Source organism: Ochlerotatus camptorhynchus, unplaced genomic scaffold (genome assembly GCF_037179485.1).
Source record: "Ochlerotatus camptorhynchus isolate MF236.1 unplaced genomic scaffold, CSIRO-AGI_Acam_v1.1 ptg000350l, whole genome shotgun sequence".
In the NCBI taxonomy this organism is placed as follows: domain Eukaryota; kingdom Metazoa; phylum Arthropoda; class Insecta; order Diptera; family Culicidae; genus Ochlerotatus; species Ochlerotatus camptorhynchus.
Window position 1 is genome coordinate 424,654 of NW_027040838.1, and position 27,095 is coordinate 451,748.

General features: G+C 40.7%; 2 protein-coding genes across 2 annotated transcripts in view; both read right to left on the minus strand.

The window, feature by feature from the left end:
* Nucleotides 1-27,095, minus strand: part of LOC135709112 (uncharacterized) — a 494,499-nt gene that overhangs the window by 359,364 nt on the left and 108,040 nt on the right. The gene's annotated exons all lie outside the window — the stretch shown is intronic.
* The window catches only part of LOC135709116 (uncharacterized), a 167,058-nt gene that overhangs the window by 63,414 nt on the left and 76,549 nt on the right, over nucleotides 1-27,095 (minus strand). The gene's annotated exons all lie outside the window — the stretch shown is intronic.

Below are 27,095 nucleotides of genomic sequence, written 5' to 3' on the forward strand. Positions count from 1 at the left end.
CCCATATTGCAGCATATTTTCCACTTTTTTTGAACACAATGGCCACCATATTGGATTTCAAAATGTCTTCGGATATCTATTTCTCGCCTCATCTAGACACCCATATTGATGGGTATTTGACAGTACTTCTCACTTTTATGAAACCGGCAGCCACCAACTTGCATCTCAAAATGGCGTCGGATATCAATTTCCGGATTCTAGACATCACCCAGATTCCAAAAATACCCATGTATTGATGGATATTGGACAGTATATTTCCCTTCTTTTCATCAAACCGCATGCAGCCACATTGGTAATGCTCGAACGATTAGTAGTGGTGAGCTTCCATGGTTAGCTCAGCGGATACAATCGAAGGAAATAAGAAGAATAAATGAAAGATCAGCTAAATTTGCTCCGGTCGGTGACGGAGGTGGTTTGAGTTCGAGGTGATCAGTGTGAAGTAGCAAAGGAAAGTAATAACGCGTGAGAGAGATGGAGAGCGCGATTGCCTGAAGGATGGTGTTTCATCCTCTTTAAGAAACAGAATAGTAAGAGTAAGAGTAATTAGAAGAAGAAGAATAAGAAGAACTGCTGACCACTGATATCGTGTCGGGTTAAATCATTATTTTATTTTAAAAACTATTGTTATCTTTTCCCACCAGAGGTAAGTAGGTCAGGAAATGGTAAGTTAAAGAAGGTAATGTACATATTTTCATATAAGGGGCTTTAACTACGTAGACAGTTTTTTGGGATTCTTAAACCCCCTTTCCCTGCGTAAACAAATGTCCATACAAAATTTTTAAAATTTGTATGGGGCATGGATAATTAACCCCCCCCCCCTCTTAAACTGCCTACGTATTTTATAAACAGCCCCTAAACATATAAATTCATTGGGTAGGCACGGGACCATCAGGGCGATTGATTGTAGCGATCTGGATGGGAAGAGAGGCATTGCCAACATCCTGTTGTTAACATTTCGTGACTTGAAGGTGGGCTCTTCTCCCCACTCATTGGGAACATCTCCTCGTATGATGACTTGTTCTGTATCGGGTTGAAACATTTTAATCATTGGAAGGAGATTCTTCTTGCTCCCGTGCATCACGCGTAAGTGTCTCGGCTTACGGGTCCACCCTTCCGTTGTGAGGAGTTGCGATGCGAACACTGGCGCGGTAGCCATAGTACGGTGATAGAGGAAATGCTTCACCAAACCCGTCTGTTCACCAGGGAGGTGCGGCTCAAACAGCGTCTGACTGGCATCCAGCGGCTGAATAAGAAATTTTTACAGTCAACTGAATGCCGTTGTGGATAAGGTTCCAAAGGGTGACATCAAGATCTACACTGGCGACTTCAATGCAAAGAGCGGCTCCGACAACACGGACTATGAGCGTATCATGGGACGCCATGGTCTCGGCGAAATGAGCGAAAACGGTGAGCTGTTTGCAGAATTTTGTGGCAATAACGACATGGTGATTGGGGGTTCGCTCTTCTCCGATCGGTCAGTGCACAAAGTCACGTGGGTTTCCCGTGATGGACATACCGAAAATCAGTTCGACCACATCTGCATCAGCCGAAAATGGAGGCGCTGACTTGAAGATCCAGCGGTAAAAAGGTCTTTCGTTGAAGAACTTGAGACTCGAGCAGCGGACGTTCCAGAAAGTGGCAGCGTAGAAGAACAATGGACCGTCATCAAGAATGCCTTTATAGAAACAAACGAGAACAACCTGGGTGAGCTGCGCACCCAGAGGAAAGAGTCGATCACAGATGAAACCTGGAGGAAGATCGAGGAGCGTAGAGAAGCAAAAGCCGTGATAGAGCGGGCGAGAACCAGAGGAGCCAAGAACGAAGCCCGTCAACGGTACTCGGCTCTAGAAAAGGAAGTCAAGCGCTCTTGCAGACGGGACAAGCGAGCGTGGGTGAACTCCCTGTCCGACGAAGGGGAGAAAGCCGCAAACACTGGCGTTATACGCCTCCTCTACGATATCTCACGACGCCTGAGTGGAGCAAGGATGAACCCGAGGATGCCAGTGAAGGACACGACAGGACAATTGCTTACCGACCCTACTGACAAGCTGAAACGCTGGTTTGAGCACTTCGAACAACTTCTTCAAGTTTCGACGGCCAACCAGTCATCACCGGCTCGGCATGATCCGCCTAGGGTGCGGCACATCACTCGCGTCAATTCCGAGGCCCCATCACTGCAGGAGATTGAAGCAGCTATCGCATTAGGTCGATCACATATCGGCAGAGATGCTCAAAGCAGACCCCATGCTATCCGCTCAAATGTTGCATAAACTATTCTGTAATATCTGGGACACCGCGACTTTTCCGGCCTTAGTAAAGGTTCCAAAGAAGGGAGAACTGACTGTGTGCGACAATTGGCGAGGCATCATGTTACTGTGTATTGTTCTCAAAGTTCTGTGCAAAGTTATCCTGAATCGGATACAGGAGAAGATCGACGCGACTCTCCGGTGGCAGATTCCGTGCCGGAAGATCTTGTGTGGACCATATTGTCACGCTCCGCATCATCCTAGAGCAGGTCAAGAGTCCCTTAATTTGGTATTCATTGACTACGAAAAAGCTTTCGACCGACTCAATCACGAGAATCTGTGGAGCGTCCTGAGACGCAAGGGAGTACACGAATCAAGAAGGCTAGAGCAACCATCAGCTCCGTAGGGCAATAAACGACGTCCATGACACCGGTACATACCAACTCCTTGACGAAATTGTACCTTGTGTCAATGTGCTTCGTTCGGCTGTTTCCTCTTCAGACCGCAGGATCGCAATACAGCTTTGATTGACCTCCTGTAACGTGATGGGTTTGGCAGCGATATCTCCTACGTCCTTCATCAGCTTAAGAAGCCAGAGTAACTCACGACTATCTTCTGACGAATAACTTTGCGTTCCAGAATGGATGCGCTAATGGTAATGTCAGGCATCGTATTCACCGCAATATATAGCAAAGCACCTACTAAGCTTTGGAACTCCTCGTTCCGCGGCATCGGATCCACCTCCATTTGTTGTAGATTCGGATATCCGGGGTCCATTGGAATGTGAGACGGTTTCGCTTTGTCTTATCCAAACTTAGCCGCTAACCTTTCGGATGTAAGCGCTCTGATTCAACAGGAACTGGCCACTTTGCGTTCTCTGAATCTGGATACCGAGGTAGTTGGATACCCAAGCAACACATAAATATACTCGCGGCGCTTGACATAGTTGACCCACATCGACTCACGAAGAGCTACTGATTCCGATCAATAGCTGTGCGGCTTCTTCCTCCTTCTATGGATGGTCATGTGGGCTGCAACTCGCTGCTTGCAGACAGCCTTTCGTTGTGTACTGGAGAACACCATCACTCACCAAGCGGTGATTGAATGAACACCGTTTGGTGAGACCGGATGGAATTCAACTTTGAAATCTGTGTTAGGGAAATCGCTTTTCGCAGTCAATCGATGATAATTTTAATTATCATAGCAACAGTTGCACATTCGTGCAAATTTCAACAGCGACATTTTGAAAAATGATAAAGTCTTAATTATAACAGATTCGTAGAAAAAAAATTCTAGCGATTGGCGTATTGAGAATTAAAATCCTTCATTTCTGGATCAAAATCAGACCACTTTCATGCCGCGACCGCCTTTGCTTTCTGAAATTGCACCCCCAATGTTGAAGCATGGTATGCTAGATTTAAACATAGTTGGATTTACAAAAGCTGTTACGCCCTAATTCCAGCTCTATCTTGATATGGGAACTGACATCCGACTGATGACCCTGACAAATGTCCAAAGCATACTCTTTTTCAAATGTATGGTGCTCCTGAAAAGGACCGTTTTGTCGTGATGGTTGAGTAATGCTGAGCTAAACACAAATGAGGCTAGTGAGCTGTATGTTGTTTGGAATGAGGGTGACGCGCTTGGCATAGATGGCCCACAGCGACTCACCAAGAGCTACTGATTCCGATCAATAGCGGTGCTGCTTCTTCATTCTTCTATGGATGCTCATGTGGGCTGCTTCTCGGTACTTGCAGACAGCTTTTCGTTGTGTACTGGAGAACAATGTTCAACGCCATGTGCCGAAAGTACTGCTACTGCTGCTGCTGAAAAGTGTTGCCAGTATTCAAGATTTATCTGGATTTTCCAGATTTTCTAAACTAAACTAAAGGCCATCAACGATGGACATTATTGCAACATCATACATGGAATTGTTACAACATGTTTGCAATGGGTTGCAGAATCATGAAAATTGAGACATTTTCTAAACATTATTGTTGTTGTAAAAAATCTGTTAAATCTGTTGGCTGTAAAAAATCTTCAAATTTTTTTAAAATATCGAGCCAGGATTTTTTTTTGTGTCATTTGGTTTAGATTTTGGCTAGAATTTTTTTTTTTAATCCTGGATTTATAAAAATCAATATTTCAATATGGAGGAATTTTCTTAATTTTGGAATTTAGAGAAATCGAAAACTGTTCAGGATTGAAAACAATAAAATGAGCTTTGGAAAATTAGCAAGGCTTTTGAATCTAGACAACCACCAGGACTTTGAAGTATGTTCGTGATATGTTTGAGGTCAATTAATTAGATTTTTAAATAGAATTTACCTACCTGTACCTGTGAATATTAGGTTACCTTAGCAGTTTGAAATACTTTAGAATTCTGAATTGCCCTAGATTTCAGAATTTTAAGGTATTTAATTCTGAAAATAGTTTACAGTGAAGTGTAAGTATGCAGTCAGTACAACCTTTGATTGAAGTGAAGGCGATATAAATTGTCTTTTGCAAACTCTGATGACAATTGCATGGAGATTTTGCGAAGAAAGGAAATAGGGGAAATGACGGCTTCGGCATGACAGACTATTTTCGGCAACACAAATTGAAACACTATTTTCACTAGATTTTCTTACGAAAACACTTCGCTAAATGCATGCAAACGATTCTTTATGCTTTCAGCTTCAATTTGATTATATTTTTACCACTGATAAAAAGCAATCTAGCAGGGTTTTCTTGAAATGAAACACACGCTCTACAAATTGTAGCTGATTTCGAGTTGCCGATAATAGAACAGCAAATTTACATGCAGTTCAAATGGAACGGTTGCCGAAGAAAAACTGGTTGCCGACAATACTCGCTCTCACTAGAGAAGATTGGAGCTTTGTAAAAGCGTTTCAAAACAGTTTTTGACAATTCTTTCGACTGAAATTGTTAGAGCAGCTGGCAGCAAAAGATTGTAAACAAACCAATACTGCATATGTGTGCGTTCCATAGAGAAAAAGGCTATAGAAAGAAGGTCGCTGCTTAGGTTGCCGAGAATACGTAAATTCCCCTAGTTAGAATTCGGAAGAGAAATCATAGAAAATTCTTCAGATGAAACTTAAGGAGAGTGCTGATATGAATCGTGAGAATAATTTCAATGGAATTCTGTCCAATGTTTCTATGGAGATAAGGTTTATTCAAGTTTTAAGAAATCTGTCAATTTCTGGGAGACTTTCAAGGCTATTTTGATAAAGTACTTGAGTACTTTGGAATATACTGAAGAGGATACGTCTGAGAATAATGTGACGATCATTCTGAAGAGCGTACCAAGGAAATTATTAAAAATATTCTATGGGAATTGCATGGAGAAAAATTGAGACAAAATTATGCCAATTCTTGGAAATTATTACCAGTTTGAGGGAATTGTGGAATCAGAGAGCGATTTATAAGAGATTACAAGAGATAATGCTAAGCACTCTTAGAATGTTACTGAAAAAGTTTGGATATTACCAAGATTAGTTTAGGGGAATCCAGAATAGAAGTATGATGAAATTCTAGGATGATTAAAATTGAACTCTGTAAATGAAGGTGCATTCAGATTAACAAAAAAATTCATGATCTGGGACCCAGGAAAAATATAAATTCCAGAATTTAGAATCATTTCAAGATCCTGAGACTTCAAAAATGACGCTTTCAGACTTTCATTTTAGTTATATAATAATGTTATTCTTTCTATTATTTAAAAGTATTTGTAATGGTCATGTGGCTACGATGTTAGGCTTTGATTCTCACCTCAGCCAGAAGAATTTTAGCTTGAAATAAAATTTCCCACTGGTCTACCGAGCGTTGTGAGTTGAATGATGTCAAGAATGAAATTGGAAGATCAATCTCAGAGAAACATTAGAATTATATAGAACTAATAAAATCTTTAAAACATATTCTGGTACTGACTAAATCGACTATTAGTTTACAAAAATCATCCCATCAAAGTCAAAGACTCTTCGCTGCTTCAGAATCCTAAAAATATTTTCTGAAGTATTTTACCAAAAATTTAAATCAATTTTGAAATGCTGCGTAATGGATATTTAAACTTTTTGGGAACACTGTTTTGGATGATTTTCGCAATACTAACAAGTTGGATATCATAAAAATTCTGGTAGACTTTGATTTCAATAGCATTATGTTAAAAACAGGATTTTTGGAGCATTCCAGATTTTTCCAGAGCCTTGAAAGCTGCTTGCGGGGAGTGATTGAATAAACACCGTTTGGTGAAACCGGATGGATTCAACTTTGGAATCTGTGTTAGGGAAATCGCTTTTCGCAGGTAATCGGTGATAATATTAATTATCATAGCAACAGTTGCTCATTGGTGCAATTTTCAATAGTGACATTTAGAAAAACAATAAATTCTTAAATTTAACAGATGTGTAGAAATATTTCTGATCGATTGGTAATAAAATTTTTGAAATTGGCCCAGGGACAGTTGAGTTATTACCGTTCAAAATCTTTCATAATGTTGTTACATGTTCCATTTTCGGTTTTCACAAAGTGTACCCCATTTAGAAATCACAGCCGTAGTCCTACGTCAAAAGTGGCAAATACCCTACAATATGGGTATTTTCGGAACAAGGACGATGTGTAGATGCCGAAAATTGATCTTGTTTCCTTTATTTCACGTCGGTCTCTGTGCCACAATCTAGTGCCAATCACCGACGGACATCCATTGACGACAATCGAATGTGCAGGAAGGCAGCTTCCACACCTGGAAATGCTTCTCTGGTATTTTTAAAGTGCTATGAAGCACCAGAATAGCCTTGAAGAAGCCAATAAAAGACCAGAAAAGTTCTAAAAAAGCCAGCACGCCTTAAACACAAAGAAAAGGATCACAAAATTTATTTCAGTAACGTTCTCCACCAGTCACCATATAAAAAGAGGGATAACTCATGGTGCATTGACATTCTAATCTCAGTGCTTCTAAGTCATTTAATTTCAATCCAGCAAATTCAACTTTATTCGTACCCATTTTTCAGCTCGAGCAGGAAAGTCGAAACAAGTTGCAACATTCATCCATTTCTGTACCAAGGAACGAATCCATCGACAACGACGACGACGACGACGACGACGACGACGACGACGACGACGACGACGACGACGACGACGACGACGACGACGACGACGACGACGACGACGACGACATCGAACACTCTATGCTCAACGGACCATTAATTCCAATTAAAAACTTACCGACTCGAACTCCCCGGGTTCCGGAGAAGGAGAAAGCCAGGGAAAGAACGAGATGCATACATATAAACGTCAATCGATTTGGGATTATGCTAATCGCTTCGGTACATGCCACAGGGAGAAAGAATGGATTAAGCACTACCGACTGTGGGACTTATTGGGAGTTGGCTTTTTGCTCGTTTCACGCTGGGAGCTCCGGACGACTGGCCGAAGGCATACTAGTTTTGTGAATTCGATTTAATGATGACATAAAACATGAGGATCAAATCCGGGGGACCCACAGAAGCATCTTTTCAATTAACCTGTGCAACTTGTGCAGTGCACAGGTCGGGTTTTTCCTTTGCAAAAAAACAACAATTTTTCAATCGAATCGTTCAATCTTGCCAAGTCGACCGAGATTCCTCATTTTAAAACAAATTCAACCCATTTCGGGAGTTATAAAAAAGCTCCTATCTGCATCGGTCAGGTCGTGCACCGAACAACCCTGCACCAGATGACATCATCACAGCCCGAAATTATATGACAATAAATTATCCAACTTTGGTGCCAATTTCTCCCAAGAAGCTCCGAGCAAATACAAAAGAACCTGAACTCATTCAGGGCAGCAGCAGCAGCATCAGCATCGCAATTACTCCGACCGAACAAAAAACGCAAGAATTTGTGTGCAGGGACAAGTTTTGCATCTTTCGCTTCGGTTGGTGCAACCTTGGCTTGATATGACAGAAGTTTCTTTTTGTTTATATCCCCCCTTTATTGTGTCGTTCGTTCGTATCATGCATTCACACACACAACAGTGGCGGCGGGCAAGCGGGTACAAATTTGTTTATACCGGTTTATTGAGACGACAGCTACAACCTCGCTGCTGCTACTGGCACAAAACATTAAATATGTGCAATGCATCAACTTGTGGTGGCAATCGACGGGCAGTGGCGGTGGCCTTCGATCCTGGAATAGTCAACCACAACATCACAACGGTCGCCGGATGAATTATGCAATCGCAAGAAACGTGCGAAGGTGATTACCGTCACTCACGCGAGAAGTCCACGTCGCGATGGAACCGGTTAGAAGCTGGTCAGAGAAGTGCCAGAAATGTGGCTGGTTTGTCATTCCGGTCCAATCGGGATACGGAGGATTCGATAGGAGGGCTTTTGACGGTTTCAAAAGTGGCGTAATTGTGGAATGAGAGACCATTTACTCGTTGCGCAACTGCTAATTGATTCTGAATTACAGCATTAGTAGAAAAAGTTAGTTTCGTAGTGAAAGTGAGGAATGAGTGAGAAGCGGATAAGACGAGATGATTTAAAACAGTCGTTGAGGATTTCTGATTCCTATCATGGTACGATTCACTCCTCACATTGTACTATTTTCTTACTTCTCACAGTTACGTTTGACCTACAAATTCACTTCTCACTTTTCGGCATACATCTTTTCATTATTGTTTGTTGTGGGCAATGAAAATCATAACTTGGCTCCGTGAAGTTTATGCGATTGAACCTATAAAAATTAAGCATTAAAAAAAAACGTATCGGACCATCGTACATTGTGAGTGCTAGTGAATGAGAAGTGAGATGGTAAATGGTAATTGTAATTAGGCCTAAACAAGTTTTCCATGGAGTACAACATTTGTTCGATGACGTGATCGTTTATGCTTGGTTAGTCCAACTCACTAACTGAGCAATTCCAGGCAAAAAAGCGGAAAAAATATTGAAATTTTGAATCGTCCTTCTCCGATTTGTATGAAACTTTGCGTAATTGTTTGTTATGGTCATTTTTGATCAGGTAAAATTTTCAAAATGGCGTCTTTCAAATTTTTCAAAAAAAATTAGCACGGAAACGACATTTCTGATTGTTATAGAGTTGTTGAGAAAAATATGATTTTCTAGGAAAAATATGCAAAAAAATAAATCTAGTAATTTGAAGTAAAATATTTAAAAATATATTTAAAAACCTAAATATCTCAAATATCTAGTCCGATTTTTTATTTTTTTAAACAAGCTTATGAAATCTTTTGGATTGTTTGAAATTATGGACACATGATAATTTGCAAAAATCGTACAACAAGAAATTTTAGTCAAATTATTGAACTTTTTGTTAATTTTTTTTCATGTAATTTAAACTGGGAAAACATTTTAAATAATTTTCTGTGAAAAAAATACTCAATAAATAACGTAATAAACAAAAAGTTTGACCAGAAGTTCTTGTTCTACAACTTTTGTGAGTTTTCAAGTGTCAATGGTTTTAAACATTTAAAATTGTTTGATTTTTCATAAGTTTTTTTTTTTAAACGAAAATAAAAAATCGGGCGGTATTTGGAGGAATTCGGGTTTATAGCATTTGTTTTGAATGTTTGCTTTAAATAATAAAAAATAAATAAAAAACATTTTTCCCAGAAAGACAATATTTTCCACAACATCTTTATCTCAGTCGTGATTTTGATAATAAATCCCGTTTTCGTGTAACAATTCTTTAAAAAATTTGAAAGACGCCATTTTGAAAATTTTATTTGATCCAAAATGGCCATAACAAACAATTACGAAAATTTCCATGCAAATCGGAGATGGACGATTCAAACATTCAATTTTTTCCCGATATTTTGTCTGGAACTGCTCAGTTAGTGAGTTGGACTTTATCAAACAAGTTTTATATTCCAAGGAAAACTTATTTAGGCCAAATGAGCAATTACAATTTTGGATCACCTACGCACTCCTCATTCACTCTCGCTCACAATGCACGATGGTCCGATACGTTTTTTTCTGTATTGCTTTATTTTTATGGGCTCAATCGTACAAACTTTACGGAGCCAATTTATCATCCTCATTATACCGCAACAATCGTAAAACTTCAGTGCAGCTTCACAATACGATAATTTAGGAGTAAAGAAATATATGTACACTTATTTATTTATTTTTGGCGATTGGTGCCATCCTGGAAATAGCTCAATATTGAAAACTTCTTCTTTTGCAGAAAAACGAAGAGTAAAGGGTGGCACCACCCATTTTAATTTTACAGGGTGTCTACTCAATCCAAGGAATCAAATTCCTCGAGTTTTCCAGGTTTTTCCAGGTCGGATTTGGCTCATCTTGTCCATCAAGAGCTGCGATATGAAGATGAAAATGGATTTCAAAACTTCGCCAGGATGTCGCCTGAAGTTCTGCAATTTTTACTGAAGATCCATTAACATTTCTGAGACTCTTGTGATTTTTCAGAAGTCCTGTGAATTTTTTCAAAGTGCTGTAGCTTTGTTCTGAAGATCTACGAACTTTTGTGATGTTGAATAATGTTTCGAGGATCTCCAAACTTCTGTGAAATACTTTATATTTCACTGTAGATTCTTGGACTTGTCTGAAGTTATGCGAATTTCCCTGAAGATTTGTAAAATTTCGCTTATAGTTTTACAAATTGATTTGAAATTATTTTTGCTTGCTTGAAGTTTTGAAAATTTCTTTGAACATTTATCTGAAGATCTACGACCTCTCTTGTGATTTTGTTATTATGAATTTCTGTTAATAACTTTTAATTTGTTTGTAGTTCTGTTCTCAAGATCTACGAACTACCCTGAAGCTCAACAAATTTCTCAGTAGATCTCCGACCCTCTCTGAAGCTCAAAAACAAATTCTATGTTGGGTCTCAGACCTGCTGTCTGGCATGCTTATTCTTATACAATACATGCTTCGTATGCTTCGTTTTGACGGTTGCCAGTCTCTCTTTTTCGGCTGTTTCCTTTTTACGACGATTTTGATCCTCCACATACAAATCAGCGAAGAGCGAGCGTGACAAGACTCTCTGAATGAACTTGTCTCGTTCGCACACGTTGTCTTAGCTGTCAGATGCTTGTCAAGTTCAGTGTCCTTAAGAAACGTTTCGAGAAACTGAACGAAAAACTTCTTTTGAATTACGAATGAAGTGATAATTGGAAAACTCCCTGAGTGGAACCAAAATTCCCTGAATATTCCAGGTTTTTCCAGAAAAAATAAAATTCCCTGTAAATTCCCGGTTTTCCAGGTTTTTCCAGGTAGTAGACACCCTGTTTTAAGCCTGAATCTAACTTTAAATATTGCCTATCAATCCATCCAATCGTATTTGGCTCTTCATACAGCGATTTACTGATGACAATTAGAGGTTATTAAGCTTGATCAAGTTCAACAGTGAAGAGAGCTCACAGCTATCGGACTAGTTTCCGTGCTACTATCATCATCATGCATCTAACTTTAAATATTAGCTCTAATGTTGGCCTACCCAAGTAACAATTTGGGTTTTATGAGGCTTCTGTAGACCGTGTTTTAGACTTGTAGAACGCTTTAAGACCTCGATAAACTTGCAATGTTACTTGTTACAATTTTATCTAGATGAACGCGTCATTGGGACGGTACTAATGGATATTTTTGATCGCTATTGAAAATTTAGTCGATTGTTGAATTTATGTATGGTCCCTAATTAGGGGCATTTAGGCTGACATTACATCCATTTCCCCTAGATGGTTGCATTCTGGTTGGTAAAATTTTAAGAAATTTAATGTCAGGTCATTTGTCCACCTCTTTCGCTTGACCAAGTTAGAGCAATTATTCTGTTTTAAATTACGATTGAGTGAGTGGATTGGATAATTCTTTTTGGCGTCTATAAGACTTTTTTTTCGATTCAACGCTTGTTTGTACTTCAATGCTTTACCTTTTCAGGGCTGGTGGTGGATAGTGCCTAAAAGAGTTGTGCCTTTAGAGGCCTTAATAGGTTAAAAAATTGACTGGTTATAGTATAGTATAGGTTAATAGGTTAAGAAAAGTGACTTTTCAGTTTTGAACTTCCCAACTTAAAAACAACTTCAACAACTAATATTAGAATTAGAAGAACACTACGAACATATTCATATTACACATGAAGAGATTTCCTTCTTCTAGAAAGTTACAAATGCTCATGGAAAAATGCAGCAGTTTAGAAAGACAAAAGTATTTCAAAAATTTTACAAAAAATTTGTGAAAAATATACCAGATCCTTCTTCTTCTTTATCACATTTCAAGCTTATAGCTTATCGCATATTAGCTTATTGCGTGCTCTTAACTTAGTGTTCTAGATGCACTGCCACAGTTATTAATTGAGAGCTATCGATGCGCCTGATACCATTTTTGCATTGGTATAATTGTGTGGCAAGAACAATCATACTTCTATGCCCAGGGAAGTCGAAAAATTCCTAGACCGCACCGGGAATCGAATCCAGCCACCTCCAGCATGGCCTTGCTTTGTAGCTGCGCCTTTACCGAGTGAGCTAATGGAGGCCCATATACCAAAGTACATAAGTGAAAGATCGTCAAATTTAATATGCCTGCAACATCTATCGAGAGGATTGTTATAACCGTAAGCAGTACGATGTTCGGGAGTCCACAGAAAGTAATAGTTGTGGAGACAGCGAGCCGGAGTGTGGAAATTGATGTTCCCGAACAAACAACTGCAGTCAATATGATTACTAATCATGTCAAATATGAACATCCTCTCGAGAAAGACTCGGCGATTTGCTGGTGTTTGCAGTCCAATAAGCGCACATCTATGCTATCTAGATTTGTCCATGGCAGACGTCGTAATGCAAACTTTATAAACTGTTTCTGGATTCTCTCGATGCGCAGTACATGAACAGCATGATATGGAGCCCAAATTTGTACTCCATATTCAATAACACTGCGGACCATAGAGCAGTACAGCGCTTTCAGGGCGTACACGTCGTCGAATTGTGCAGTATTGCGGCGCCAAAATCCTAGCATGGAGTTGGCCTTTGCAACTGTCATGGATATGTGCTCGTTAAACCGTAGCTTGCTGTCCAAGATGAGCCCAAGATCCTTAATGGCATTAACCCTTTCCAGAGGCGATTGATTCATAGAGTAATCAAAAATGATCGGAGAGTGAGAGCGGGTAAGGGTAATCACTTTGCATTTGGCAGCATTGGCTTGCATTCCATTCATCTGACACCAGGATGACAATCCACGATCGATTTGATCACACGGTACAGCTTAAGATCATCCGCATATAGCAACTTACAGGAACTTAGCATATCTAGGTGACTCCCTTGTGGTTCCAGATCCGAGGTATTCCATATACCATCGGGGGATGGTACATGGAATACCTCGGATCTGGAATCACGTACCTTAACGGAAGCCTTCCTGGATGATAAGTATGATTTCAACCAACAAACGATCCACGCTGGAATGCCAAGGCGGTTTAGCTTCATAATGGCTAGGTCGTGAGGGACTTTGTCAAAAGCCTTAGAGAAGTCGATGTAAACGGAGTCCACTTGCTGACGCTTCTCGATGCTACCTATAAGAGTGTTCGTGTAAGACATCAAGTTAGAGACTGTCGAGCGCTTTTTCATGAATCCATGCTGAAACTCTGAGATTATGGGTTGAACAGCTGGATACAACTTCTCATGCAGAAGACTTTCGAGAACTTTGGCCAAGCAATTCAGGATCGAGATAGGTCGGTAATTTTCCACTTTGTGCTTCCAGGCATCCGGAAAAATGCCAACCTTAAGCGATCGATTGAAAAAAAGACACAACGGGAGTGGCCAACGATGCTGCACAGTTCTTGACGAAAGACGGTGGAATACGGTCCGGGCCTGGACCTTTCGATGGATCGACTGAGCAAAGGGCTTTGAGAATAGCGTCTTGACTGAAGATGAGCTGCTGCAGGTGAATGTCGTATCTTGTTAGCTGATCAATGTATTGCTGCGGTGGAGGAGTTTGATCGGGTTCGAAAACACTTCGGAAAAAGTCAGCGAAAAGATCAGTAGAAGCGGTGTCGGTGGTGGAGGATCTACTACCGTAGGTGACGTCCACGGGAATACCAGCTGATCTTTTTCCGAGAGTTGATAAAAGACTAGAACGACGATGGATTTTCCTTGAAACTCCTCTGGAGGTTGTCGACGTACTCACGAAAGCGAGCTTCCTGCAAACTATTAAACTCTGCTTCTACTAGCTGCACCGTGTACTTGTTCGCTGCGGTCCGGGAACGAAAGTAACGTTTTCGAGCTTTACGAAGATTACGCAATTGCGGATTCCACCAAGGTTGTTGGAATTGCAAACAAGATTTTCGTGTCTTCACCGGAACAGTATCTTGGATTACTTTATAGATGTTGCCGTAGAATACGGAGACGGCGGCGTCAATGGTGGGTTGGTCAAGTATTTGTACCCAATCCAAGGCGGCAATCCTCGTGTTAACAACATCGACATCACATTGTGCAAAATTATACTCACTGCGGGCTGCTGGGTACGGGAGCGGATGATCTCTCGAACGGGAGTCAACTTTTAGAACCAACGGCTTATGGTCAAGAAGCTTACCATTCGTGTTCACCAGATCGTTGATTTGCTTCAATCCAGCAGACAGTATGGACTCCACTACAGCGAGTTCCTGTTCTGATGAAGCATTGAGAGGCAGAAATCCTCTGACGTCCTCATCGAAGTCCCAAGCTAGATTTGGCAGATTGTAATCGCTCACAACTATGGTTGTATCGTGAGGGTTCGCCATACCAAGGAGCTGTTGTACGGACTGTTTGGTGTAAATGTTTGGTCGAATATAGATGCAGCACAGGAAGATCGATTGATGTTGTAAATCGACTTGAACAGCAATTTGTTCGAGGCTCTCAACGCCCACAAGATGCACAGCCTTACACTTCAGCTCGGATTTCACGGCAATTAAGATGCCACCGCCACGTCACAGTGCGCTAGTGCGAGAATTCCGGTCACAGCGGTAGATTGTGTAGTTGCTTGCGAGTTCAGCATTCGTAATGTCGGTATGAAGCCAGGTTTCAGTGAATACCACCATGTCGAAATCACAAGAAAGCAGCGAATGGAATAGAGCGTTAGTTTTTGTCCTCAAGCCTCGGACGTTTTGATAATATAAGGTCCAATCTGTGCGAATGTTGGCAGGGTCACAAGACGCTAGGTTAGGCAAGGTGCTTGGTTCAGCTGACTCTAGGCGTTGCTCATTGGACCAGAATCTATGTGCAGTACCGGTTTCCAAAAATTCTGTGTTCTCCTTTCATCTTCAACGAACTCCCGAAATCTTGTGGCCAAGACGAAGGATCCACCGCTTTTGTCTTCATTTCGAGATTGACTCCAACCTTGAATGAAACGAAGGACAGTGCTGACAAAGGCAGTCCTCTGGGTTTCAGGGATTTGGCAACAACTTCATCCGTATTCAAACAATCTTTGGCAAGTTTCTCGATGTCTCCCTTCGATACATCTGGTGATATTTTTGTTAGATACAGCCAGAACGTGTCGTCGGATCTACTCATTGGGGCTGATGTCACGTTGAGAGTTGATTGGCCTGTGCCACGTAAAACTTTGTTTGGCTGATCGGATGCCGATGATTCGTCGTCACGGGTCTCTTTGGCGTTTTTGGATTACCAAACGTGAACATTCCTCTGAAGCTCTCTGATCCTTTCCTCGAAAGTTCTCGGAACGTCTGCTTGGAAGATCTCTGAACTTCCAGTAAGAAGTTCTCTGAACTTCCAGTCGGAAGTTCTCTGAACTTCTCTTTGGAAGTTCTCTGAACTTCTCCTCGGAAATGCAATGAACTTCTCTTCGGAATTTGTTGTCAAAGGTCTCTGGACTTCTCTGAACCTATCATCACAAGTGATCTGAACTAGTCGTCGTTATTTCTCCAAACTTCTAGTCGGAAGTTCTGTAAATTTCTCAAACCTATCGAAAGAAGTTCTCTGAGCATATCGTCGGTCTCTGAAGTTCTAGTCGGAAGTTCTATGAATTTATAGTGGGATGTTCTATGAACTTCTGCTTGAATGTTCGCTGAAATTCAGGAAACTTCCGAACAGTTCACACAACCTCCCACCAACTCGCGCATCTTCTGCCAAGTTAACGAAACTTTCGACGCGTTCCGACGAGAAGTTCAGAGAATTTGCGATGAAAAGTTCCAAGAATTTCCAAGAAGAGATTTTGGAGTAGGACTACGTCTGAGATTTTTATAAGGGGATACACTTTGTAAAAACCGAAAATGGAACGATGTAACAAAACTATGAAAGATTTTGAACGTTAATAACTCAGCTGCCCCTGGACCAATTTCAATAATTTAATCACCAATCGATCAGATATATTTCTACCCATCTGATAAATTTAAGACTTTATCATTTTTCAAGATGTCACTATTGAAAATTGCACAAATGTGCAACTGTTGCTATGATCATTAAAATTATCACCGATTGCCTGCGAAAAGCGATTTCCCTAACACAGATTTCAAAGTTGAATTTCATCCGTGAGACTGGATGTTAAGGAAATCGCTTTTCGCAGGCAATCGGTGATAATTTTAATGATCATAGCAACAGTTGCACATTCGTTATTGAGTAAACGGTGTTTATTCAATCACCGCGTGGTGAGTGGTGGTGTTCTCCAGTACACAACGAAAGGCTCCCCGCAAGCAGCTAAGTATCAAGGCTGCGCTTCTCACCCCAGCAGACTTCTGTTCAATCCCAGTCGGTGCTGCCGGGATGTTCTGAGGCATAACATCTCTGATCACGCCTTCCTTCGGAAGAGAAGTAAAGCTTGAGTAAGTTCATGAGTTGATGGGTCGATAGGTAGGGTCCAGGTGTGGGAGCTGCCTTTCTGGCGTCGGTAGCATTGGTGCTCAGCACGGAAAACGAATCAAGAAAAAAAAGCTGCCCTCAACCGCTTATCGGATTCAGTTCCAATCATCGTGTGTGGTAGTGTGTGGTCGTCGTCATCATCATCATCATCATCAGCAGCAGCAGCAGTGCTCTCAACGCGTGGCGTTGAACATTGTTCTCCAATACACAACGAAAGGCTGTCTGCAAGCAGCGAGCTGCAGCCCACATGAGCATCCATAGAAGGAGGAAGAAGCCGCAGCTCTATTGATCGGAATCAGTAGCTATTCGTGAGTCGCTGTGGGCCATCTATGTCAAGCGCGTCATACTAAAGAGAACCCTGCTCAAATTCCTATTCCCCCACAAAACACAAGCTCCTGCTGCAGTTAAAAAATAAGATTTATTATATAAGACCACGTAGTCCTACGTCACCATTGCGTACAACCCCATGGGGCTGTCCCTTGTAGTTTTTTCGTAAGTTCTCTGAATTTCCTCTAGGAACTTCTCCTCGGAAGATCTCGGAACTTCTCCTCGGAAGATGTCTGATGTCACTCCTTCGGAAGTACTTAGAATGTCTCGCCAGAAGCTCTCTGAACTTCTCTCGGAAGGTCTCTGAACATCTACTCGGAATTTCTCTTCGATAGTTCTCTGAACTTCTATGGGGAAGTTCTCTTAACATCCCGTCGGAAGTTCTCCGAACTTTTTGTCAGTAGTTCTCTGAACGAGAACGTTGAAAATTCTCCAAACTTGTCTCGGAAGTGCTCTGAATTTCTCGTCGGAAGTTCTCTGAAGTTGTCGTTGGAATTTCTTTGAGCTTCTCGTCAGATATTCTCTGAACTTCTCTGAATTTCTTATCGGAATGTTCTTTAAACTTCTCCGCTTACGAGAATTTCACGGAACTTCCAACAAGTTCACTGATTTTCCGACAAGTTATCGAAAATTCCGACAAGTTTACGGAACTTCCGACACGCAAACGAAACTGCCGATAAGTTTACGAAAATTCAGAGCAATTCATGGAATTGCAGGGAAGTTCACAAAAATTTAAAGAAGCTCAAGGAACTTCAAAGACGCTGACGGAACTTCAAAGAAGCTCACGGTTCTTCAGAGACTTGAAGCCCTGATATTTTCAGAGAAGTTAACGGAACTTCAAAGCAGTTCATGGAACTTTCAAGAGTCTGACCTGTCGAGAAGTTCGCAAACTTCTGGGAAGTACATGGAACTTTCAAGGGATTTTATTCTAGAGAACCCTAAGACATTTTTTGGAATGTTTCCAGTGAACTTCTGGAAAGTTGGAAAGGAACTTGTAGGCAGTTCAGTTCCAGGGAAACTTATTTAAAGTTCCCAGGGAAGTTTTCAGTTCTCAGAAATTGTTGGAATTTCAGCAGTTCCCTCGAAACTTCCCTGAAGCTTTCCTCGTAACATCTCTGAATTCCTCTCGGATGTCTGTGAAGTTCCCTTACAATTCTCCGAAAGCTGTCACCCAAGTAACAATAGTGGTTTTATAAGGGTTCTGAGGACCATGATTTAGGCTTGTAGCATGCTTTAAAACCTCAATAAAACTTGCAATGTTACTTGGGCAGAGAAAGTGCTTCCGGAACTTTTCTTTAGTCCTCCTTCCTGAAGTTCATCTAGAACTGCTAAGAAGTCCACCAAAAATTTCCCTCTGAACTTCTCTTAACATGTTATTTATGTTGAAGCTATGCACACTAACCCCACAATTATGGCTCACCTCTATTTGACTAACACGCTAGACTGACTGATCCATAATTGTTTTTAGCTGATCATCCATAATTGTGGGGCCAGACTGCCTGACACAACCGTGTTCCGGTGCATCTCGTTCCGACTGTTCTGGTGCTGCAGGTTGTGGCCATTGATGATCAGATCTGACTTGCCCAATTCGATGCATTGATCCGGTGGGCAAACTTGATCTGACTTCTCTAACGAAACCGGCCGCTTGACGATTTTGTTAATTCTAGTAAGCGGTCAGCTTAAGTCACACCTGGAACATCGAAGTTGCCTTTTGCAGCCGATTGGTTTCCATGTCCCGCCACGAATCAGTTTCTGCTTTCAGCAACTGCTTGAATGCTAGCCTTTCGTTGTTTACTGGAGAACACCACCACTCACCATGCTGTGATTGAATAAACACCATTTGGTGAGACCGGATGGGCTTCAACTTTGAAATCTGTGTTAGGGAAATCGCTTTTCGCAAGCAATCGGTGAAAATTTTAATTATCATAGCAACAGTTGCACATTCGTGCAATTTTCAATAGTGATATTTTGAAACATGATAAAGTCTTAATTTTAACAGATTTGAAGAAAAAATTCCTATCGATTGGCTGGATCAAAATCAGACCACTTTCATACCGCAACGGACTTTGATTTTTGAAATTGCACCCCCATTGTTGCCTTCAAAAATTTGGTATGTTAGATTTAAACATATCTAGGTAGAGCTGGAATGAGTGCGTGAGCCTTGACTTTCAAGACATCATCGAAACAAGTCATTGTTTACAAAAGCTGTTACGCCCTAATTCCAGCTCTATCTAGATATGGGAACTGACATCCGATTGATGACCTTGACAAATGTCCAAAAACACACTTTTACAAATTTATGGTGGTCCTGAAACGGACCGTTTTGTCGTGATGGTTGAGTAATGCTGAACTATTATGGTGTTAAACACAGATGAGGCTGGTGAGTTATATGTTGATTGGAATGAAGGTGACGCGCTTGGCATAGATGGCCCACAGCGACTCATGAAGAGCTACTGATTCCGATCAATAGCAGTGCGGCTTCTTCCTCCTTCTATGGATGCTCATGTGGGCTGCACCTCGCTGCTTCAAGACAGCCTTTCGTTGTGTACTAGAGAACAAAGTTCAACACCACGCGCCAAAAGCAGTGCTGCTGCTGATGCTGATGCCGACGACCGGACACAAACACACACAGTGATTGGAACTGAATCCGATCAGTGCTTGAGGCAAGCCTTGATAGCCAGCTGCTTGCAGAGAGCCTTTCGTTGTGTACTGGAGAACACCACTACTAACGACACGGTGGTTGAATGAACACCGTTTGGTAAGACCGAATGGAATTCAACTTTGAAATCTGTGTTAGGGAAATCGCTTTTCGCAGGCAATCGGTGATAATTTTAATTATCATAGTGACGGTTGCACATTCATACAATTTTCAATAGTGACATCTTGAAAAATAGTTAAGTCTTAGGATAAGCAGATGCGTAGAAATAATTCTGATCGATTGGTGATAAAATTATTGAAATTGGTCCAGGGACAGCTGAGTTATTAACGTTCAAAATCTTTCATAATTTTGTTACATGTTCCATTTTTGGTTTTCACAAAGTGTACCCCCATATAGAAATCACAGACGTAGTCCTACGTCAAAAATGACATTTGAGTGAGCTTTTATTCGCAATGAAACGACGGCTGAAGCCATTGTTTACAAAAGCAATTACGCCCCTTTGAAATGTTGGCACTGATTTGCTGATTATGCAACTGTATGTGTGAGAGCAGTTTTTTGGCTGCGTGCTTTTCGATAATCTCGTATTTTCTCTAGTGCAGCGAAATCGGGATTGGCGTATTATCCTCGATGGAGCTTACCGCCATAAATGCGAGACACTCAGCTTCCAGCTGAAGCATTGAACAAGCACAGCGGTGTACATACACACATACACACGCACATTGAAGCACCGCACAAAATGCCACAACCGATAATTGCCGATGTCAAGATCAGGCGTCCTTCTGCGGTCGAATGGCATGAATCCAGTAACGATGGGCGGGCATCTTCTAAACCGATCTACCTGCCATGCCTGGATGCAATATTTGCCATTCAGCAAAAATCATCGTTCTCCAGGGAAGGAATCCATCTCCGCGCCGCCGTGCAAGTCCGTAAATGAAATGCATATTCTCGGCCTTATCCGTACAGTATGTTTTCAGTTCGGAAAATCAACCCCTACCGGGACCATCAATTTCCGGTGCATCTATTCTCGGGGTTCGACTGTTTTGAACGATTCCCGGTTGAAAATGGGTAAAGTCACACACACACAAATAGAGCAACGTTCCGATATCACATTTTTCGTCGGGTTCGAAGCATCGAAAACTTCACCGTTAGGGGGGCCAGCAGTCGAGTTGAAGAGGGAAAACAGTTTACATTTCTTGACCTGGAAACAATTTCGGTGTTTGTACTGCTGCCCTGTTGCTGGTGGCGACGGTGCCGGTGCAGCAGCAGCTCAAGTGCATTCTCCTCTTTGGCGTCGTCGTCGTCGGAGTTGCCGTGGCACCTTCAAAGAGTCGTTCTACTACACTGCTGACTGTCAGTGGCAACCAGGGCCCAAACGGTAGGATGTTTTATAGTTATAAGTAGCTGCATGGCTAGATGTGGCAGTAACGGCAGCAATACTGGCTGCTACCAGTGGGAATTTATTTATCTTCAAAGTTGTATATTACACAGTTGTTGTTTTTTTTTTTCTCTCGGGGTGGAGTAGGAGGAGAAGGGAAAGGGGGGGAGGGGGGTTTGTTGAAGCGCTGCTGGAGGAACGTGAGTTGATCTATAGTTGGATGTGCTTCGTTTCTCGGATTGAGGAAGATTCATTGGATCTTGAGAGATCTACTTCGAGAGTGCCTTTAGACTTGAATGGGTTCAGGGTTGAAGTTGCATTCCAACGTCACTTTTGCCAACAGATCTTAAATCGGTAACTGCAAATACAATTGATTACATTAGCACCCGTAATTATAGGGCAGTAGAGAACATGGAAACGGGTGTGGAGCAAAATCCATAATTCTAACCACCCTGATATCATTAAATTTTGGGCTCAATGGCTCATTTGACCAAGCGTTCGGTCTAGCAGGATGATAGCAGTGCACAGTGGACCAGGAATTAAATCTAGCTGAAAAATAATAATAATCTAATTAAGTTGGCGTCTTGAGTGAAGTTTCTTGGATTAATTAGGACTACAATTTTGTGAATAAAAACAGTTCAAGTTTTGGCAGCAAAGATGGCGCAGCGATACAAGCTTTTTTATTTAGCAAGATAGAGGTTTTCCGTCTCCGACAAAGTTGCAGAACGTAGAATTTTATGAAAACTTACCGAGGACATGAAAGCTGTACATCTTCAAACAACTGAGATACATGGAATTTTATAAAATTTGCCTGAAATTCACGTTTTTAGTATTATAGCTTGAACAATCGTTCAAAAGAATACTTTTGCCATTTTTTCTCGATCGGTAATGATCAATCCAATCTTTTCCAGATCAATGCAATTATTTTTGGAGTACTGAAAGACATTTTTGAAAAAAAAATTTGAAAAAAAAAATACATGATTTTCTGAATGAATTAAAAAAAAAATTGCGCAAATGACCGCAAAATTTCATCAATTAGTCAAAAAGTACATTCAAATTTTAAAACAATCTCAATCTCAAAGAAATTCAAAGTCCAAGTTTACAATCTTGATTTTTTTTTATAATTGCAAGCATTTAAAAAAAAGGAAATCTCAAACATTTGCAAAACGGCGTAGTGGTTAATATTCATACCTGTCACGCCAAAGTCACGGATTCAAATCTCACCTCCGGACAAGTCACAAATGACCCAAGAGTGTTGAAGTGAGTATGATAAAAATAAAACATTTCGTTGTTCTGCATTTGAATTCGACTTTTGAAAACTTCTCATGTTCCAGAATATTGGAAATGTCCTGAATATTGAATTTGAGATAAAACTTCTTAAATCTTTTTTTAGGATCATCTCAGAATATCCTCATCTTAGATGTCTATCTGATATTTCTTAAAATTTTCTTTATAATACTCATAAAAATCTTCTTTGACTTTTTAAGTTACTCTGCAATGTTCTTGAAATTAATTATACCTAGGAATTCCCCGAAGAATTCTCCAGAAATTCCCATGGAATTATCTTAGGAATATTATTTTAGTTCTGCTACGAAATCCAAAAACATCTTTGAAATGCTGCTCCTATGGGATTCTCCATTGAGTTATCTTTAAAAATATCACCTGAATATCCTTGGAATACTTCTCGAAATCCACTTGAAATTTCGCTCAGAATTTTCAAGCAAATATTCCGAAGCATTTCTTTGGAATTATTCTCAGAATTATAATTGAATATATTTCGGAATTCCTTGGAATTCAACTCACAACTATGAAATTCCAACCTAAGAAATTACTTGCAATTCTTCTTAGATTTCTCTTCCAAGTTTGTCAGAATCCTCTTACAATTTTTAAGCGAAGTCATTTGAGGTTCTTATGGGAATTATACTCAGATTTGGTTGTAATTCTCCATAAAATACCCTCTATGAATTCTACGAAAACTCCCATGAAAATATGCTCCTGATACCTTTCCCTAAATCTTCTTGAAACTATCCTCAGAACGTCCTTAGATTTCTCTTTTGTATTATTATCCTACATCTCGTCCAAACTTTCTCATAATTCCTTAAGAATTAACGTCAAAACTGTTATGATTTTTAATTAAAATTTCTATTGAATCCTATTCAAGGTTGCACAATGAATTTTACGCAGATCTACCTTTGTATTCTTCTTAGGGTTCACCTTAAATCAGTAGTTCCTCTGAACTACAGTCAAGAAACCATACCATACCAGGGTAATGTAGGGTAATTTCAAGAGATAACTTCCTGCTGTCTTCTGAAAAATTACGAACAAAACATGACCACCTTTTGGGAAAATTTTGCATCCGGATTGTCACAAGTCTGGTCCTCCGGAAGACCCGGAACATCCGTAAAAGTGGTTAATTTATGAAACTGACCGTAGAGCTCCGCGGTTTTTTTGAAACCACTCAGGCGTCTTATCAGAATGAATTCGGAGTTGTGACCGGAATATAAACCCAATAGACCTCGTAGTGGTCTACCGGAAGATCCGGAACATCCGTAATAGTGGTCAATTCATGAAACTGATCCTAGAGCTCCACGGTTTTTTCGAAACCACTCATAGGCGTCTTATCAGAATGAATTCGGAGTTGTGACCGGAATATGGATCGTGGGGACTACGGGATGGTGCTCCGGAAGACCCGGAACATCCGTAAAAGTGGTCAATTCATGAAACTGACCCTAGAGCTCCGCGGTTTTTTTCGAAACCACTCATAGACGGCTTATCAGAATGAATTCGGAGTTGTGATCGAAATATAAACCCAAGAGACCTCGTAGTGGTCGACCAGAAGATCCGGAACATCCGTAGAAGTGGTCAATTCATGAAACTGATCCTAGAACTCCGCGGTTTTTTCGAAACCTCTTAAAGACGTCTCATCAGAATGAATTCTGAGTTGTGACCGGCACTTGGACACTGGGAACCACAGGGTGGTCTACTAGAAGATCCGGAACATCCGTAAAAGTGGTCAATTCATGAAACTGATCATAGAGCTCCGCGATTCTTCCGACACCACTTATAGTCGTCTTATCAGAATGAATTCGAAGTTATGACCAGAATATGGACAGTGGGGACCACGGGATGGTTCACCGGAGGATCCGGATCATCCGTAGAAGAGGTCAATTCATGAAACTGATCCTAGTGCTCCGCGGTTTTTTCGAAACCTCTTAAAGACGTCTCATCAGAATGAATTCGGAGTTGTGACCCGAATATGGAGCCAAAGGACCTCGTAATGGTCTACCCGAAGAACTGGAACATCCGTAAAAGTGGTCAATTCATGAAACTGGTCGTAGAACTCCGCGGGTTTTTTCGAAACTACTCATAGACGTCGTATCAGAATGAATTCGGAGTTGTGACCGGAATATGGATCGTGGAGACCATGGGATGGTTCACCGGAAGATCCGGAACATTCGTAAATGTGGTCAATTAATGAAACTGATCGTAAAGCTCCGCGGTTTTTTCGAAACCTTTCATAGACGTCTTATCAGAATGAATTCGGAGTTGTGGCTGGAATATGGACCCAAGGGACCTAGTAATGGTCTACCGGAAGATCCGGAACATCTGTAAAAGTGGTTAATTCATTAAACTTATCCTAGAGCTCCGTGTTTTTTTTCGAAACCATTCATAGACGGCTTGGCTTATCAGAATGAATTCGGAGTTGTGACCGGAATATAGATCGTGGGGACCATGGGATGGTTCACCGTAAAATCCGGAACATCAGTAAAAATGGTCATAGACGTCTTATGAGAATGAATTCGGAGTTGTGACCGGAATATGGATCGTGGGGATCACGGGATGGTTCGCCGGAAGATCTGGAACATCCGTAAAAGTGGTCAATTCATGAAACTGATCCTAGAGCTCCGCGGTTTTTTTTCGAAACCACTCATAGACAGCTTATCATAATTATCTTATCAGTAAAAATGGTCATAGACGTCTTATGAGAATGAATTCGGAGTTGTGACCGGAATATGGATCGTGGAGACCATGGGATGGTTCACCGGAAGATCCGGAACATTCGTAAATGTGGTCAATTAATGAAACTGATCGTAGCGGTTTTTTCGAAACCACTCATAGTCGTCTTATCAGAATGAATTCGGAGTTATGACCGGCACATTGACACTGGGAACCACAGGGTGGTCTACTGAAGATCCGGAACATAAAAAAAAGTGGTCAATTGATGAAACTGAGTCTAGAGCTCAATTTCTTTATTTTTCAAACTGCTCATAGAGATCTTATCAGAATGAATTCAGAGTTGTGACCGGAATATAGACTTTATGGATCACTGGATAATCCACCGAAAGATCCGGATCATCCGTAGAAGAGGTCAATTCATGAAACTGATCCTAGTCCTGCGCGGTTTTTTTTTTAAACCTCTCATAGACGTCTTATCAGAATGAATTCCGAGTTATGATCGGCACATGAACACTGGGAGCCACAGGGTGATCTACTAAAGAATCCGGAACATCCAAAAAAGTGGTCAATTCATGAAACTGATCCTAGTGCTCCGAGGTTTTTTCGAAACCTCTTAAAGACGTCTCATCAGAATGGATTCTGAGTTGTGACCGGATCCTTTTTTGCTTTTTTTGTAGTACTCAAAAAAGTGCACATGATGAATTATATTTGTAACGTATAAATAAGTAACTGTTACCTATAAATGACATAGCTATGCAACGGATACACTTGTATGACACACACTTGTATAGTTTTAGGATGTGCTAATAATTTGTCATACAAGAGTAGAGATGAACCAGCCTAAGGCTCGTTAGTTAAGGAACAAAAAAAAGTCATACAAGTGTATCCGCGGCATTACCTATTTGAGGGTTAAACATTACTAATTTGAGGTGTTGCGGGGATAGATTTTCCGCAATCGTTAATAGCAAACCAGGCTTTCGTGGTGGTAAGCTTTAAGCTAAAACAAACTTTTATTAGTATGTAGCTGAGATACTTTCTTACATTAAACTTACAATTGTTGGTGAACCTTTGAACATTGGGATCCTATCGCGAATCAATGCACAGTGGTCCAGAATGCAGATTTAGGTGGAATGATATGTTTTGAGCCTGAAATTGAAACTTTAGACTAAAAGTTTCTTCTACAAAGTTGTTCCTTATAGTTAAGCCCTCATTTTTATGACAATGAATTCTAGGGTGGTTCTTATTATCATTAAAATCAAAAATCTAACTTTTTTGTTTGAATAAATTAAGGTATACATTCTTCAACAAAGTTATAGCTGAGCTAATTTCAAGTGACTTTGTTGAAAACAACTTTTTTGTATCTCTTAAATTGGCCGATTTAGAGCTATTTTATTGAATTGAGTTAGGGTGGCTCTAAAAAAAACAGTTATTTTGCTCTAGTTTTCTTATTTCAAATTTCTCAGCAAAGGTGTCTAAGAATAACTTTTAGATCTTTAGAAGGCGCAAATTTTTGCTGCACTTAGCTTGTCGATATCTTTCACAGATCAAGAGCTATTGACGTTTTTATACTAAAAATATGCATGATCAATATTCACAAGTAGATGTTTGATTAACATAAAAATACGTATTTGGTCCCAATTTGCTCAAATTCCATATCGTACGAGTATTCGTTAATGCCGGATCGACCGTATTGTAGGAGTCCGGCAAGAACGAATCCCTACTATAGGAATCTTGACT